This window comes from Alternaria viburni, assembly GCF_023758015.1.
Source record: "Alternaria viburni strain BMP 2772 chromosome Unknown scaffold_15, whole genome shotgun sequence".
NCBI lineage: Eukaryota > Fungi > Ascomycota > Dothideomycetes > Pleosporales > Pleosporaceae > Alternaria > Alternaria viburni.
Genome location: NW_026055784.1, coordinates 35,801 through 46,140, shown reverse-complemented (window position 1 = coordinate 46,140; position 10,340 = coordinate 35,801).

Here is a 10,340-nt window from a genome sequence, read left to right as displayed (position 1 = left end):
GGTCTTGATTCTCGACTCGAGGGCTAGATCGCGCGCTGGACATGCATGCTCGCTCCGCTCCACCACCACTGTAAGCAGCATACAAACAATTCTGGATTGAGTTTTGAATTGTTGGTATACCCACCCACACCTAAATGTCATGTCTACATGCGAAGTCCACTAAACCATCTAGGGTCGTCGGGCCCACAAAAAGTAGTTCACCACATTACAACCCAGCAGTGATATCACAACTATCCTGTCCTCCAACACCACGACTAGCACAGAACAACATCAGTCATCATGCTAGCCACTCCATTCTTCCCTGGACCTGTTTCCCTCTCCCGGGCAAAAGTTCCTCGCAATCTCGATAACAACCACCTCCCCCACTTGCGCTAACACCAGCCCTTCATGCCCACCTGGTACGAATCGATAATGAAATCTTGCAGGCGCAGAGCTGCGTCAGCCTGCCATCTGCATCTCCACATACGCTAGACTCCAGCATCCGCGACGCACGCACGACTTGCAGTGCTTGCAGTCCCGTCCGTCAACACAAGCGCTATATCCAGACATACCAGTCACGAGGACCCTCAAAACACCAAAACACCAAGGCACCCAGCCAATCGCCGGCGCATCCGAAGACAAAGTCCGCGAGCTCAGTCTTCTTGGCATTTTCCCGACCGACGCCCGATACTCTCGAATGACTCTTGATAACCACGCAGCGGGTCGTCGCCCGAACGTTGCGCGACGATCCGGTCGGTGAGAAAGCGACAAAGCGACGGCCCGGGACAACGACTCCGAGACGACCGAGTGCGCATAGTCGCCACTGAGCTTTGGGGTCCACATACGCTAGTGTAAGAGGAACTTCATGTTTTGGGAAGGTTTCGTGGAAGGGGCTGATTGGTGGGTATGACGTCCAGCGCATACGTTCGCGGGCCTTCCGAGTCGACTCGACTCGTGCGAAGGAGTACATGTTGCGCGAGGGGAATTCTCGCCGTAATTGCTGATAAGGAGAAAGCAGCCGGAGAGCGGCCTTGCTAGGTCGCGGGCTTGCGTTACGTACGAGATGGTCATGAGACGTACAGGGGAGAATACCTAGGTATTTATCACGTCTATATTGCTGAAGCCAAATAGTATAGCAGGACCATGCATGCAAAGATGGTGAGCTAGGGAACGTGAGTATGACAAAGTTATGAGACAACGTCTGTCACTCAACATATCACATTTCTAATCACCAGGACTTCATGACCAGGAAAGCAATCATGCCAACGTCAACACTCAACATTCTATATCGATGTGTCAGTAATCAAACGAAGCCGCCCTCCCCCTCCTCATCGTCACGATGATATAAAGAACAACATGGATACGTGGGCAGACACGCTCGTCGATCACGATCATGAGTAAACCACAACTACTATTCCGTCACCCGCAGCCCAAACTGCCCTCACTACTCGACGATGAGTAAACCACCAACACAACCCACATCACACAACCCACTTCACACAACACCTTACATCACAGCACAAACCCATCAAACACCAACCATCTCTAACACATCCAATCTCAGATTCCTATAAACACCTTGCAATGCTACAATACAGACACATGCCCTCCTCCACGCGAGCATCTTCGAAAGATCCGCAAACTTATTCTAGAGCCTTACTAATCCTATGCATGAACCTCGCTGTATACACCCATTTTGATAACACATCTTCTTATCCCTCAGGAAAAAGATAACCATAGAAGACTGTCGCAAGACCTTAACATCTGCTCAATATTTACCGACATCGTTCCCAATCCTCCACATACTAAATCTAAGTAAGCTTCTACTCTCTGTGTCGCCTTATTACAGATATTATACAACTCTAGAACGTTATAGAAATAATAACAGCGTTTAGATTAAATTATAGTTAAGTTTAATAACTTAGGTATTTAGTTGTATAAGAGTACATTAGCTAATAAGAAGAATAAAGAATAATTATACTCTTGTATATAATGTTGTAGATCTTTATATATACGTCTCTGCCTACTATTACTCTTTTAAGATATTAATATATACTACTACAATAGCGTGTAGGTAGCTAAGAGCATTAGTCTTTCTATAGATATTACTAGCAATATATACTTCTACAATAGTTATTTAATAAGGTAACTATATTCTTGCTATCTACTACTAATATTTACTTCTATAACTACCTATTCTTCTACATACGCTATTTAAAATAGCAGGTAGTAGAACTATATAGTCTCTCTAGTAGCTAGAAGCAGGCGCTAGATCTAGAGTCTATATAGTAAGGTTAAGGTAGAGATAGTAAATAGTAATATAGCTAGATAGTAGTAGCACTTCTCTATAGCTCTAGGCGTATGTTAGTTATAACGCTATTAGAGAGAGAGAAGTGCAGCTATAGTCTTGCGCTTATAAGGTATAGCTAGTAGTAGTACTCTAAACTTCTACTAGTAATTAAGGCACTTCTTCTTAGCTCTAGGCGTATATTAGTAGTAGTAGTAGTAATACTCTAAACTTCTACTAGTAATTAAAGCGCTTCTTCTTAGCTTTAGACGTGTATTAGCTATAGTTATAGCTCTTTAGCCTTAGACTTAGATATAGTCTTACGTAGTGTTAGAGTTATCTTAGAAGTAACTTTAGTGTTATTACTATTCTTATTAGTCTTAGCCTTTTACTTGTAGAGTATTATAGCCTTCTTAGAAGTAACCTTAGTGTTACTACTATTCTTATTAGTCTTAGCCTTACACTTATAGAGTATAGCTAGTATTATTAGTATTAGACTTAGGCGCAGCCTTAGCCTTGCACTTATAAGCTATAGCTAGTATTATTAGCCTTAGACTTAGACGTAGGCGTAGGCGCAGTTCTTATTAGTCTTTATATTTACTTTTCTTATTAATATTAGCGTTATTACTAGTTACTTAACACTACTACTTTTCTATACCTCTCTAATAGCGTTCTTTATATTAATGTCTTTATCTTCTTTAGAAGTATTATCTTACCTCTATTATTATATCTATATAGAGACTAGTAAGAATACTTAAGTAGCTATCTATTATAATCTTTACAGAGATATTATGTATAGTAAGTAACTAAGGTAACTAGCGCTAGCCTTAGCCTTGCGCTTATAAGGTATTACTAGACATAATATTATAGTAGTAAGGTAATATTAGACTAGCTAGTAAAAAGATAGGTTAGAGCTATAGGCAGCAGCGTGTAGAAGATAAGATAGAAGAGAATTAAACCTAGGCTCTTAGTTAGCTTTAATAATAATAATAATAATAAAAATAAAGGTAAAAAAATAGAATACGCGTACAGAGGTCTTAGCTAATATTTATCTTCTTACTAGCCTTCTACTTTAGAGGTTAATTAATATTTAATAGTTATTACTAGCTACTATACTATGCTATCTCTTAATAGAAAATAGCCTAGAATATATAGATTATATAGCTAAGGTATACTAGTGTAGTTATAGAGTAATATAGTAGAGTAATAATATTATAGGTAATGTTATAGGTATTAAAGAAAAGGCGCTAGGTAGAAGAGAAGGCGCTAGGCAGAAGAAACTGTTTAGCTAACTAGATTTAAAGCCTTTAATATAGTATAGCTATAGTAAATATCTAATAATAATATATATTCTAAGCTATAAGATAGTTAAAAGAATTAAACTTAGGTGTAAAAGAGTAAAAAGAGTTAAATTCTAGGTGTATATATAGTAAATACTAAATATTTAGTTAGTAAGTATATCTAAGAGTTATACTTTGCGTACTATTTTATATAGTAGTAATATTATTAAATAAAGTATAAATATTAGCTTTAGAATAGATATATTAAAACTACATCGCAGCTATTATAAGCCTAACAAAACGTCTAATATATAGGTATTACTACTAAGGTATACTTAATAACTATAGTATCTCTAATAAGCTAAGAATCTAGCTACGCTAGATAATTTAATAACGTATATATTAGCAAAGATAGAAAGAAGTAGAAGAGATAAAAGAGGTTCTGTTAGTAGAGGCTAATTAAACTTATTAACCTTATCTTTAGCTTACCTAGATATATTAAGAGTTGCGTCTATAGTATATATCTACTATTTACTATATAACCTAAGCTATTATTAGTAAATATTAAAGTATTCTTTATAGAGTTTAAGGTATTCTATATAAAGAGAGATATAGTGTAGATAGTTATGTTATATTATATTAAGCTTTCTATGTAGTTAGGTCTAAGACTATATAAGAAAATTAACGTTATAGAGAAATATTATAGAGATTACTATATTAAGACTAGTGCTTCTAGCGTATATATATAATTAAGCTACTATATCTTCTAAGATATAACCTTACGCACTATATCTAGTAACCTACACTACCTAACTCTAAATATAGATCTAAGCTTATAATATTATCTTAAAGATTTATAAATTATAGTGCTAATTACCTAGTAAAATACTTACGTATAATATACGCTATAAACACTACTACACTAAGTTAGCTAAATAAAGTAGTTTACACTTTATATAGTTTACGTAAGTTTAACACCTTAAGTTAAGCTATTAAAGACTAATTAATATAGTATTAAGTGCGCTATATATATATTAGTACTATCTATTAAGCTTCTAGTATAAGTATATCTCTATATCTTACTAAACATAGTAAGAAGATACGTTAAGTGCAACTTCTAGCTTAAGTTCTCTACTCTACTAATCTAAGCTACTACTCTAGACTTAAACTATATAGAAGTCTACGTAAAGAAGCGCAACGCTATAATAATAACTTACTTTCTACTTAGCTCTCTACTTAACGCTCTCTTTATTTACACTATATAAGACTTTACTAAGTAGAAGAAATTCTCTACACTACTACTAGAGCGTAAACTATATATTCTAACGTTAACATATTAGTTACTATTACCTTCTAGTTCTAATATAATAACGCTCTATTTAATCTAGTCTCTAAGTATCTAACTCTTAATATAGAATTTCTAGTAACACTATATATATTAAATATACTAGGCATAGAACGTAATTAGTATTACTTCTAACTTAAAAAGCTATTTATTAAGCTCTAGAGACTAACTACGCTACGTAGTTAGACTATAATAATAGAATATACTAGATATAGACCTCTTTACAGGCTAGAAGTAGTATAAGAATATAGAGCGCTCTATTACTAGAGCGTAATTTAGATCTATTAGAATAGTTATAAGAGCCTAATATTATCTTTAATATATATAATTAAGTCTTAGCGTATAGTGTAAGACTTATAGCCTACTATATATATATACCTATATATAAGAGTATATACATTCTATTAATAAGAATAAGAAGATAAGAGTAGCTTAGAAGATAGAGTAGGTAGCTAAAGCGTTTAGTAGCTCTTTAGATATAAACGTCTAAGTAAGTATTTATAATATTTAGTTTAATAGAGTATTAAGAAAGATTTAGTAGTCTAGAGTAAGTTAGGTATAGTATATACTAAAAGAAAATATATAATAATATTATAGTTATCTAGATATAGCTTTTATAGAATATTATAATACATTTATATATAAAATAATATATAATAAAGTATACTATATATACTAAGCGTAATATCTAATATAAGAAGAAGTATATCTATACTAGAATATTTATAGCTAAGTAGTAAAGAGTAGAAGAGAATAAGTATATAAGACGCTAGAAAAGATAAGTATATATTAATTAGTGTTTAATACGTACCTATAAGAGAAGAGTAATCTACTATAGCTTTATTACTATAGTTTTAGGTGTATAGAGCAGTGGCATTTACTTATTACTTAGCACTTAGCACTTAGCATTTAGGTTTACAATTTAATTGCGTTATTGCGATACAGGCATAACTACGTAAATACTAATAATAATAATAACAACTTATCTCTTCCTCTTTCTTACTAACACGCTCTGCTAATCTACTCTTCTATATTAATGCCCGCTGCATCTATTTCTCTAATCCTCTATTATTGTTCTCTACTATATATTGTTAAAGTTGCTTGTCGCGAGCGCGCGCGCGCGCGTCTACATTAGTTAACTAATTTAATCTAGAGTTGTTCTAGAAGATAAGAGAAAGGTTTATACACTTATAGAGAGAAGGGCTTATATCTATAGAAAGATAGCCTAGACTTAATTATAGATGTCTAGAAAGTCTCTAAACAGCGCGTTATTTAAGCTAGCTGTAGCAGACTTATTAAGCTAATTCTGCTACTACTATAACAGCTCGCGACTAGCAGCGAGTCTAGCCTTTATATAATACAAGGCCTTTAATTTATCGCAAAGAGTACAACGCTTAGCCTAGTTCTGCGTAGACTCTCTTAGAAGCTTAAGGCTCTAGATACTAATAATAACATAACTCTAAGAGTTATTTCTAGAGTTAAGGTAACCTAGATACACCTAGAGAACGTTCTAAATATACAGTAACTTATATATACCTTTTAGTTAGTAGACGTAACAAGTAATAGTACTTACTAAGATGTTAGCAAAGGTTATATGCCTCTTAGTTCTCTCGCACTAGACGCGCGCATTTATTATAGTAGCTATTTTAATATAGCAAGTTTCTGCTAGTGTTAGATTTTGCTGCTGTATGCTAGGAAAATATATATTATAGAATTTTAATTATTATATACAAATAGCCTTTTAACTGCGCTATCTAGTGCCTCCTTAACTATAGAATTATCTATAGCTATATTGCGCAGTGTTAGCTTACAAAGTCTTCTGCTTCTATAGTTTCTCTATAATTATTTAAGGTTCTGTAACATCTCGCTGCCTAAGTTAACTAACGTATACGCAATAAATCGCGTTACTGCTAGGTAGACGCAATATACGCAAGGTCGCACCTAGGTTCTATATAGGTATTCTTCTGCGCAGCTAACAAGCGCAAGGCTTTTTAGATACTATTCTATAGCAGCGCATTAGTTAGCTCTAGCACGCCTAGTTACTAAGTTAGCGTTTAGCTCTAGTTAGTAAAACTTTAGCAAAGCTTCTACACTAAGATAGTAGAGTTAAGCTAGCGTTTAGCTCTAGTAAAGCTCTAGTTAGCGTTTAATACAGAAAAGCTCTAGTTAGCGTTTAAGATTAGAAAGTACTAATATTAGAAACGTAGGGTTCTAAGGGCATAAGTTTAAATTACACTATCTACTATACACTAAAAAAACAGATTTTTTTAATTACTTTATTACTAATTATAAGTATAGAGTAAAGCATATTATTGCTTAAAACACAGGATTATAACAGAATAGCAATATACTCTAACAAGTAAAAGCTTAAGACTCTAAATAAAAAAAAAAAAAAAAAAAAAAAAAAAAAAAAAAAAAAAAAGAGAAGAGTAATAGCTACTAGAGCTATAGGTATACTTTTAAGTGTTCTAGAACTAGTACTAGCGCCTTATACCTAGTAGAAGTAGTAGTACTTCTATATAGTATCTTACTACCTCTACTCTTCTAGCATCTTATACGCTCTACCTACCTTAGTAATATATCTCTAGCTATAATATTTATACCTTAATTCTATCTACCTAACTAGAGTATATTAATAATTACTACCTAGATAGCGTACTATCTTTACGTATAGAGAGACTACTTACTAAGACTATACTATTAGAACTAATACATACTATAGATAGTATTAGCTAGTACTATCTAAAGAAGTACTAGAGGCTAATATATATACTATAGTAAGTAAACCTAAATTATCTATAAGTAAGTAGATATAGAATAATACCTACTCTATATTTATTCTCTAAGTACTATATAGTTTAACTACCTAGGTAATACTTTTAGACAGCGTAGTGCTCTAGATATAATCTTTCTATAGTATAAGTTATCTTATAGCTATAATATTAACTAGGTCTACTATAAGCTATCTAAACAAAAAAGTAGATAGTAGACTAAAGAGAGAGGTAATAAGAGCTATGCTAGTTTATGCATAATATAGCGCTAGATATAAACTATATATAATATAGTAGAGCTTTCTACTATTACTTTAAAGAATAGGTTAAAGTATAGTAGTTAGAAGAGAATACGTATTAAGAGTGCATAACTATTACGCTAGATATAGATAGTTACTTAGATAGATATATATAAAGAATTAATAAGATAAGAAAAGTATATATTTAGAGCGCGTAAGTTATACTAAGTACCTTAGACATAATATTAGTAGAATAGTAAGTAGCTATAGAGTATATTAAGAGCTAAGTATTAAAGCGCTAGTATAAGTAAACTTAATCTTAGAACCTTAGAAGTAGAGATAGTAGAGAAGCCTTAACAAATAGAGAATAAAGCGTTTAGATAAAGGTTTAAATATAGAGTAGTTTAATAAAGGTTAATAGATAAAGCTTTAATATATAGAGTAAGAGGTAAAGCTTTTAGATAAAGGTCTATATATAAAGTAGTTTAATAAAGTCTAGAAAGTAAAGCTTTTAGGTAAAGAGTTAGATATAGATTAGTTTAATAAAGGTTAAGAGGTAAAGCTTTAAGATATAGAGTAAGAGGTAAAGCTTTTAGATAAAAGTTTAGATATAGAGTAGTTTAATAAAGGTTAAGAGGTAAAGCTTTCTATACTACTACTAATAAGACTAACTCTAACTTATTTAACTATCTATTCTATTTATGTATTCTATATTTTATATATCTACTTATACGTTATATATATTCTATAGCTATCTATATAATATTAGCTTTAGTAGTATAATAGAGTTCTAAATATATTATCTAATTATTATAGTTATGTTCTAAGAGTTTCTATTTCTATAGCGTATTACTATAGTTAGATACTATAGAGATACCTCTATCTATACGTATTAATAACGTAGTATACGCACTATATATATATTAGGTATACTACCTAGCGCTTAGTACACGTTCTGTATACTATAGCTCTAATACTATAGTTCTTCTAATAATACTATATTATAACCTTCTTAGTATTAGCACTTATATCTAATACTTATATTAGTAGTTTTACGTACTATAGTGAGTAATCTTTACTCTATATATTAATTTTTTTAAAAATTTTCTAATCTATAAAAACTATTCTGTATTCTTTATATTATTATAATATTTAGTACTCTATATACTAGTAGACGTGCTACTAATAATCTTACTCTGCGTGTACTAGCTAATATATATAATAAAAATACTATTAGACGTAACACTTTCTAGAAGCTATATAAGTACTCTTTTTAGAGCTCTTAAGATAGCTCTCTTAATAGTATACACTACTTATAGTGCGTAGTTATAGCTTTCTTTATACTAAATACTTTAAGGTATTTCTTTATACTACACACGTAAATCTCTTTATCTTTTCTATCTATTTTCTAATAGAAGTTAATATACTATTTAATTTTAAACTAGCTTTTCTTACTAAAAAGAATAATCTTTATCTAATAATTAAGATTATAGCTATAGGTTATAGCTAGACCTTCTTTACTATCTTAGATAATATTTATCTATATAAAGAGAGAGCGCAAGTTATATAAGATATTCTAGTCTTAGTATAGTTATTATACTTCTTTAACTATTAGATATATTAATACTATATATAATTAGAAACCTATACTAAAAGTAATTATATAGACTATATATACCTGCTGTTAGAGTTCTTACTCTTCTTACCTTAGCACTATTATCTACGTATTAGTTTAACTAGACTAGATATATACATTTAAATATTTAATCTTCTAGAATAGACTAGTATATATATCTCTAAATAGTAACTTTAAGCTTACTAGTACTCTAGAGACTATAAAAGAGTAGAACTCTATTAGATTCTTATGTCTTATCTTTATTATCTATATCTCTAGTAACACTTTTTATATCTAATAGAGATAAGTTAATAGAGCTTTCTATATCTATAGTAGGTATAGCCTTATTTATAACTATAGAAACTTGCTCTAGCTATTTAGGTATTCTACTAATTAGTAGTAGATTACTAGCGCTTTAGGTTTTAAGGCGCTTAGCGTTCTAACTATAGATATTCTTAGGTACTTTAGGTGTTTTATTAGCGTATTTGCGCATTATTAATATATTATTTCTAGCTATTTTCTTATTTAACTAGAAGTTATTAGTATAATTCTTATTTACGTACTCTTTATTCTTATCTATTTATAGTTTATTATATATAAAGAGAAATTAATTAAAGAGTTAAAGTCTAATTCTAAATATATTTATATTTTGCGTACTAGGTATTATATTATTATAGGTAAATACAGAGAAGAGAAAGGTAGCTACGTAGTTAGGTTTAGTAATAGTAGGTATTATATATGCCTAGTTAATACTTAGAAGATATAATAGCTAGAGTTTAGTAATAGATTTATTAATAGCTGTAGTATCTAGCGCCTTTTATATA